Source organism: Gigantopelta aegis, chromosome 3 (genome assembly GCF_016097555.1).
Source record: "Gigantopelta aegis isolate Gae_Host chromosome 3, Gae_host_genome, whole genome shotgun sequence".
Lineage (NCBI taxonomy): Eukaryota > Metazoa > Mollusca > Gastropoda > Neomphalida > Peltospiridae > Gigantopelta > Gigantopelta aegis.
Window position 1 is genome coordinate 27534603 of NC_054701.1, and position 9294 is coordinate 27543896.

Here is a 9294-nt window from a genome sequence, read left to right on the forward strand (position 1 = left end):
TTCGCGCCAGGGGTGGATTAACACACTATTAAACGAATGTTCTAATGTGTAAAATCCATGTTTGACAACCTTCAACTTTGACAGCATGTCATGTGACTTTCTTGTATACAGTGACGTTTATTTGTGGAGGTTTTTGTAAATATGGAACAATAAATAAAAAATTTGGTGTAGTTTACATCATCAATCTAATACACTCTGAAACTTATTTGGTTATAAATTTTTGACCCTTAAATTCTTTTGAGTAGTATATATATAGTACTAGTAAGTTTAGCTTTAAACAATTTCCTATAATTGTTTTCCTTTACCCCTGGCTTGGCTATAGATAGAGAACAAAGTTGAATAACAATAATTTTAAAAACCATAGAAAATCCCTACAAACATTACCATCTATTTTCACTGTTTTTTAATACAGGTATGCAAGCAAGATGCTAGGACTTCCAAAATAGGTATATAGTATATAGTTTATTAGCTTTAAGCCTTACGGCTCATAGGCATATACATATACATTCAATAAACAATGATACAAACAGATAATATATACAATGGGTGATTGTGTAATTGGAGGATGGACAGTTATATATGCTTAGAACGTAAAAAGGTTGCATGTTTGAGAAATTTACCGAGATTACATAGTTCTTTTCTGTTTTGAACTGATAATAATTGTACAATTTTAAACATAGATGGTTTGAACCAATAATATTTTTTTATGTAAGTAATTCGTAAACCTGTATACAATGGACATATCAGAATAAAATGATATTCGTCTTCTATATCGTCCTTATTGCACAATTTACATTTTCTTTCCGATCTTTCTATACCATAATATCTTCCTTGTTCAATGAGCAATTGATGGGAAGATACACGAAATTTTGTAATAAGCGTGGCATAACATTCAGGAATTGATATTCTAAGATAATATTGCAAACAAAAAGTGTCTATCAGCAGTTTGTATAATGTACATTTTGGAGATTTGTCTATTGTAGCATCTTTCTCTTGAATAAACTGGTCCGTTAGACGTATTTCTAAACATTTTAAAAATGAGTTAGTACTATCTACATGCTGACTACACCAAACATCTCCGAAACCTATTGATAGTAGTAAATATCTTACCTGGTATAGCCAATTAGAGGGATTCATGTGTTCTAACATATCTTCATATAACGATTTTAAGATACAATTTCTGGTTTGTAGTAATTTCAACCAATATTTAACTATTCTAATTTTTCGCATAATACTTAAAGGAACTCTTCCAAGTTCTGTCAAAACAACTACATTTGTGGTGCATTTCTTGACATTCAAAATTCGTTTACAAAAATCCATATGTACATGTTCAATATCATGCGCAGGATGAAAACCCCATATTTCGCATCCATAATTTAAAACACTAGAAACATAGGTATCGAAAACGTGCAACTTCGTGTCCTTATTAAGGCATAGATTATTACATATTCTTGAAATGTGATTCATACATTTTCTGCCCTGTGAAGCAATTACCCTTTGTGATATAGTAAACTTTCCATTAAAATTCAATGTCAATCCAAGGTAATTAAAACAATCAACAATTTCAATTAGGTCATCGTTATATATCTATGATTCTTTAACAGTTATTTTACCTCTATTTCTGAATACAACAATTTTTGTTTTATCTATATTAACACTGATGTTCCATTTTGTACCATATGCATAGAGCACACCAAGCATCTTCTGAAGACCTTCTACTGTCTCTGATAAAAGAACAGTGTCATCAGCATACATTACAAGAAACAACGAAATATCGTGTAAATACATTGGCTCACATAAGCCACGAATTAGCTAATTTTCAAAATCATTAATATACATAGAAAACAAAAATGGTGATAACGCTTCACCTTGCATTAGTCCAGTATTACAATTAAAATAGTCTGAAAACTGAGACTGATACTTAACACATGTCTTCAAACCGTCATACATCGATTTTATAATATTATAGAGTTTGCCGGTAATACCGGAACGTGCTAACTTAAATAATAATTTACATCGATTTACACTATCAAACGCTTCTCTATAGTCTACAAAACAGCAATACAATTTCTTTTTACTCGCCAACATTTTCATAATAACAGCATGGAGTGCAAAAATCGCATCAGTTGTGCTGTAGCCTGGTTTAAAACCAAACTGGGCATCTGTAATAACATCGTTTTCGTCTGACCACTTTAACAATCTATTATTTAAAATTGCAGTGAAAACTTTTTCCAGAGAGCTGACAAGTGTAATACCTCTGTAATTATTTGTATCATTTACGTTACCTTTCTTATATAGAGGAATTACAATACCTTCCGACCAACTTGAAGGAAATATCCCACTATCAAATATAACATTAAAAATTCGAGTCAAAAAAAGGAACAAATACATCTTGGAACGTAATAAAATATTCATTAAGTAAATGGTCTTTTCCTGGTGATTTTCGTGATTTTAAATGTCGTATTACTGTGTGAACCTCTTCTTCAGTGATTGGGCAGTCGAGCTCTGCGTAAGTGCCCTCGTCGTGTTCTTCTGCAGCATCTGGAGGGTCGTCTGTGTTACTGGCTAAATCTTTAAAATGTTTTAAAAAATCATCCAGAGATAAATCTGTTTTCGGTTCACGTTTGCGCTTTTTAAATAAACTAAAGAACTGCCGAGGATTACATTTTCTTAGGAAACCAATCCTATTGCCTTCAAATCTCAAGTAATTTCTTTTAACTCTACGCTCATAAGTCTTGTATATACGTTTAGCTAAAACTAAAGCCTGCCTATTGTTTACATTACGTTCAGTATTAAAAACATGCAAAGAATTTCGATAACCATTGTGTAATGTTCTGCATCTATCATCAAACCATGGCTTATTAGTGTGAACAGATTTCACGTGTGTATGGCTATGGAACAGCTTGGATGTTTTCAAACAGTATGGCTAAAAAATGTCATTAATTAGAGATGAAAAGTCCACAAGCCCTTCGCTGACAGACGTTTCGGATGACTGCATGTTGTCAATACACTCATGCATGTCGCTGGATTTCTCATACAGTTTTCGCTTCATTTCCTCTAATTTGTCAGCGCTCCATACGTAAGAAGTAGAAACTGATACGTCATCAACAATAGGACCGCAGTCATGAAGTTGTTTACAGTTCATAGTAAACGCTATAGGTGCATGATCTGACCTCTCATTAAAATCGCACACATGCAGTTCAGAAATTGTATCCACGTTATCTTTGTGTTCAAGAACGTAATCTATTACACTTGAACCTAAATGGTTGTAAAAAGTAAAACGGCCACATTCGTCACCTGGCAAACGACCATTGCTTATGCGTAAACCTGTAGTTTTACACAACGTTATTAATTTTCTACCAAAAGAGTTAACGGTGGCGTCTTCGGTTACACGTTTCTTCATCGCCCTGTCAGCGTCATACATCATAAATTCCGATAAAATATCTAATACTGGTTTACTTACAACATCTGTTTCTATATAGTCAACCTGATTGCCCACACGACTGTTAAGGTCACCAGCAACAATAACTGTACCAAGTTCACAGAATTCGCAAACATCATTCAAAATACAATCAAATATATCGCTGTTGTATATCTTATAAAACACGTTGTTTTCATGGGGTAAGTACGAGAAGCATATATACACATTAGACGAAAATAGTTGTTCGATTTTAAACCAAATTAATGAATCTTCCACATTTTTTACAATCGAAACTACATGTGATAAAACTTGCTTGTACAACACGACAAGACCCCCACCTTTACCTTTACTTCTAGGAAAACACTTGCATTCATATTCGTTATTGAATAACTCTAGATCTAGTTCGGTATCGCTTTTGATCCAACATTCACATAGAAATATAATGTCATATTGCATTAATAGTTCAACAAATTGCTTATTGCTTATCGTAAAATTTATTTTCAACGTTCCTGTTTATGTTCCACGATAAGACCCGAAGTTGTCTGATGACCTCCGAAAAGCCCTACGCATTGATACTGACGGTTGGGTGTGGGGTTTATACAAAAAATTGTTAATTAATCACGTGACGTCAAAGCGTATTGTGCGTGTTGTGCACAATCGCGGGAATGTCCCATCGCGCTATAAATAGAACGCGTCACCCCTCATTCTGATAGGTCTAATAATGTGCGTTATAAATCGTAGCGTGTGCTACTACTGAGTATTTTATTAATCACCACAAGTCGGAAGCGTATTGTTGCGTGTATAATGAATAGCGGGAATGTCTTTTTCGGGACTAAATAAATAGATTATATTGTGACCCCTCAGTCGTATATTTGACATTAAGGTCCACCATGTAAATCGTAGCGTGTGCTACAAGACGCCTATTTTCGCTAATCCACAAGTCGGAAATTAAACAGGCTCGTGCTAGTATAATGAATAGTGGTCAGCATCTTTTTCGGGACTAAATAAACTGTATTATATTGTGAAACAGGAAAGTAAATTTGACATTAGCCTCCACCATGTCAAGCAGTGGCTCGCTGCACAAGACGCCTATTCGCTTCAGCGATCGTTGCGCTACAAATTCAAAAGAAACAGGCTCGTGGCGAGTGGATGTTAAGTGCAGTTCCTTTGATGCATGTGTACAAATGATAGTATCTTGTTGAACTGCTATTGTTAAACACTCTTCACTGTACAAAAAATGCAAGGGACTCACTAAGAATGCTAAACCTGATAAATACTGAAACAATTCAAATTTATTTCATTTAATCTAAAATCATGCCAAGAGAAGGATGGAAGGGGTATTTGTCAGAAATTTATTTTAATCCAAAACACCCAGCATCCTTTTCGGGGGTAAATAAATTGTATTATATTGTGAAAAAGGAAGGTAAATTTGATATTAGTTTAAACCATATCAAACGATGGCTCGCTTCACAAGATGCTTATTCACTTCAGCGAACTTTACGATACAAGTTCAAGAGAAACAGACTCGTGGCCAGTGGACTGAATGCACCCTGGGATGTTGACTTAGCTGATGTGTCTAATGTTGCTTCAGATAATGAAGGTGTGAAATTCCTGCTGATAGCTATCAATGTATTTACAAGATATCTATGGGTTGAACCCATGAAAAACAAACAACCAGAATCTGTCATTAAAGCACTAAAGAATATGTTTGCTACTGCACCTCTCCCAGGGATCATACGATCGGATAAGGGTCGTGAATTTAATAACAATAAAGTGAACTCGTATTTGAAAGCCAAAGGTATAACATACTACGTCACACAGAACGAGACAAAAGCTTCATATGCTGAGAGAGTAATAAGAACTCTAAAGGTTTCTATGTATAGATATTTTACATATAAACAGACTTATCACTACCTGGATATTCTACAAGATCTAGTGGACAGCTACAATCATAGACCCCACAGGTCGTTAAATCAACGATCGCCATCAGAAATAAATGAACAAAATGAAGCTATTGTGTGGAAAGAACAATATATTGATCCTTTGAAAATAAAGTCAAAAAAGAAACTATTTAAATTTAAGGTTGGAGGTCAAGTAAGAATTTCTCATTTGAGATACAACTTTCAAAGAGATTATCAAGAAAAATGGACTGAAGAAATATTTATCATTAAGAGGAGAACCTACAGAGATGGTTTTCCCATATATCAACTAAAAGATTATTCAGATGACCCCATTGAAGGTAGCTTCTACGAAAATGAGTTACAGCAAGTCTTCAAAACGGACGATAACATTTGGAAAGTGGAGAAAGTGCTTAAGAGGAGAAAGATGAGAGGTGAGAAGCAGGTGTTTGTTAAGTGGATGGGCTATCCTAAGAAGTTTAACAGCTGGATTCCAGAAGCAAATCTCCAATCAGTATAAATAATATTGATGTTAGTAATTCGACTTAGTTTATACCTGGACATCATGGGATCAACATCGTGTTTAGATTGTCCAAAAACGTTTTCGAGGAGGGATGCCATGCTCAGACATAGACAGACCAGCCATCCACTACCACCACCACCACCACCACCACAAGTGCGATCCAGAGAAATGTATATAACTTCACCACCACCACCACCACCACCACCACCACAAGTACCATCCAGAGAATTGTATATAACTTTACCACCACCACCACCACCACCACCACCACCACCACAAGTACCATCCAGAGAACAGTTTATTACTTCAACGCACGGAGAACCGTTTTACTTTACTATACCTTCCAATGTTGTATTTGTGGGCCCGAGTGGATGTGGTAAGACTATGTTTATGTATCATATACTTCGGAAAGGACTCATCAAGCCAACACCTAACAACATTGTATGGTGTTACAACGAGTGGCAACCCCTTTATGATACTATTCGTGAGACCATGCCTCAAGTTCAGTTTGTGAAGGGTATCCCTTACAACCTGCAGGACGACAACTACTTTGATACACGCAACAATAATGTCTTAATTCTGGATGATCATATGGTCGAGGCCAAGAATGACAAACGCATATCACAACTGTTTACTCGTACTTCACATCACAAGAATGTCATTAATTTTTTGCTGTTACAAAATTTGTTTCCGAGAGGTAAGGAGTCACGTGACATTGCTCTGAATTCACATTTTGTGACTTTGTTTAATTCGCCAGTGGACAGACAGCAGGTGAATTTGTTTGCGAGAAGAATTTATCCCAACAATACTGATCGTTTTATGTCTGTGTATGAAGCAGCTGTTCAAAGACCATATGGAAATCTGACTATTGATTTACGACCTTCTACTTCCGAAAATGAGAGACTTAAACCTAATGTTATAACAACTAATAGCAGCATCTCCCAACAACCTATAAAAGGATTACCAACTCGAGAGCTGCCTCAGTCAACTAGTATCACCCTACCTGTGAACATCACACACAACGCTGCAAGTGAATACCCTAAAGTTGACAGTGAATTTAATTGTAGTGAGAGTGAAGATACTTCAGACATGCCTTCGTGTGACGATTGTGGTGTTATGTTTGAGAATAATCACGATCTCCAACGTCATGTAAAAACCTGGTGTCCAGAAAATGGAGGTGAACCTTTAAGAAAACGAGCCAAACTGGATGAAGAACCCATCAATACCGATGTAAAAGATTCCAAATTGGATTATAAAGAATGGGAAGCTGCTGGTCTGACGGAGATGTGGAAGTTAACCTTGAAAACTTGTAAAGAAAGCATTCAGGCAAAGAAAGAAACTTATGAAGACCAAGGGAAGTCTGAAAGATGGATTGAAAGGAAGTTACAAAAATGTTGGGAAAAAACTTTCATTGACAGAATGGTTCGAGCCCTACAGTTTGTGACTTATTTCAGTGAAGCACCCTTGTTCAAAACCATACTATCTAAAGTGAAGAATTTGGACCCTGAGACGGACCCGGATGTAATCTCTACCAAGATTGAATTGTGGATGAAACCGAATGTCAAAGACATACTATCACATGTGGATATATCTGAGGCTGAGGACTTCATTAGTGAGCAAGATGAACAAAGTGACAATGAAACAGACACTGACTAAACATAATCTGTAATTATTATTAAATGTAGTGTGTATATTCATATCTAAAATACTGCTGAGAATTAGTCCTCAAGCCTTGACATGTAAAATATGACTATGAGTGAGGAAATAAATATTGTGCTGTATAACGTTTATGAGTTTGTTATAATTTCCATGTAAATAAAGAATAAGAAAAAACCCAGCCTGTTTCACCATTTTTTATTGGATCATTATATTACATAAATACACAACGATACACTCTGAAAAATCAAGATATACTGGACACATATAATACATAATATATGTACATTGATTGAGTAGTCACCGATTATTATACAAACATTTTTGTTGAAATTTTAAATGGAGCTCAGAATAGCATGGATAACCAAATCCATGAGACAAGAGTTATTACAATAATGATGTTTTATGTTATATACAACAGAAAAAAAGAACTATAAATAGGTATGAAGTAATTCCTAAATATCTAAAGTCATTAAACATAATTATATTATCTGTATTTTGTAATGGCCATGGGCCAGTGTGTGAATTCCGTCGCTGAGAACAAAACGTTTGTCGTCATATGGACTAAGGCTGACTTTGTTTTTCTGTACACTATATAACTGTTGATTTTGACTTTGAATTTGCATCATCTTGTGACGAAATTGCATCTGGCCAAACAAACATTGTTTGTACAAAGAATGCCTCAGCTGCTTTTTTATGACCGTTTTACTCACCCCTTTGGCAGTTTTGTTTTTCTTTACTGTCATAGGTGAGAGAGTACATTTTAGATCTCAGACCAATGAACTCGTCAATGACACAACCACCGACTTCATCTTTCATCTTCCCCAGGACTTTGGCATTAATTTTAGAATATAGGGGATTTGAAGGTTCATAATTGCTAGTATCAAACCTGTCAACATGTTCCTGCATGTCAGAATATAGATCAGGGGTTTCTATTTCATAACACAATGAGTCTGTGTCTGTGAAACAAAGCTGGGCTTTATTGCCATACCTTTCCTGAATGAAATTGTAATGAAAATCGTACATGAGTATTTTTGACATGTCTAAAATTGAAAATCCTGCATAAATAGGTTGGTTGAGATAGAGACATGCTTTTTTCAGGTGAACAGCAGCCAAGTCTGGATTGAAAATTTTGAAAGCTTCAAATGTGGGCTTAGCACAAACTTTTCTTAATCGCTTTTTGGTGTTGACCAATTCAACATGAACGTGCTTTCTTACATTCATCATACTTCGTCCAAAACAGGAGTTGTTAGCCAACTTAAAAATGCTTTTTCAGCTTCATTTTTAGCCTCTTTTCGTTTTTCTGTATTAAAATCAATGTATGGTTTTAACCAGGGAGATTGTGTGAATTGTATAGCTTTGTGTACTTTCTTAAGAATTAAGCCCCAACTCAGATAGAATTTCAGGTTTCTGTAATGAAGAACATATCTGTGTTTGTCACAGAGATTAGGAACCAACTTCTTGACAGGCTGACCCTTAATACACAGTTGCTTCTTTAGCATTTGAGAATGTTGAGAAAGCATGTTGTCTGTAACTATCTTGGATTCTGGAGCCAAAGGATAGTCATTATGACTGTCATGTAAGTATTCAGGGTATTCGAGATCTACCTCTAAAATATAGCCAACATCTGAATTGTCAGGGATAGCACTAACATTCAGGTGTTCGAGATCCTGGGGACTTACCCATTGGAAATCTTTCTCAGGGAGTGACTGAGACATGGCCCACCCATACAGGTTGTTTGCATCCCAGTAAATGAGATGTGTGGTTGGTTCGTTTGGATTATAAGTTTGGAGATG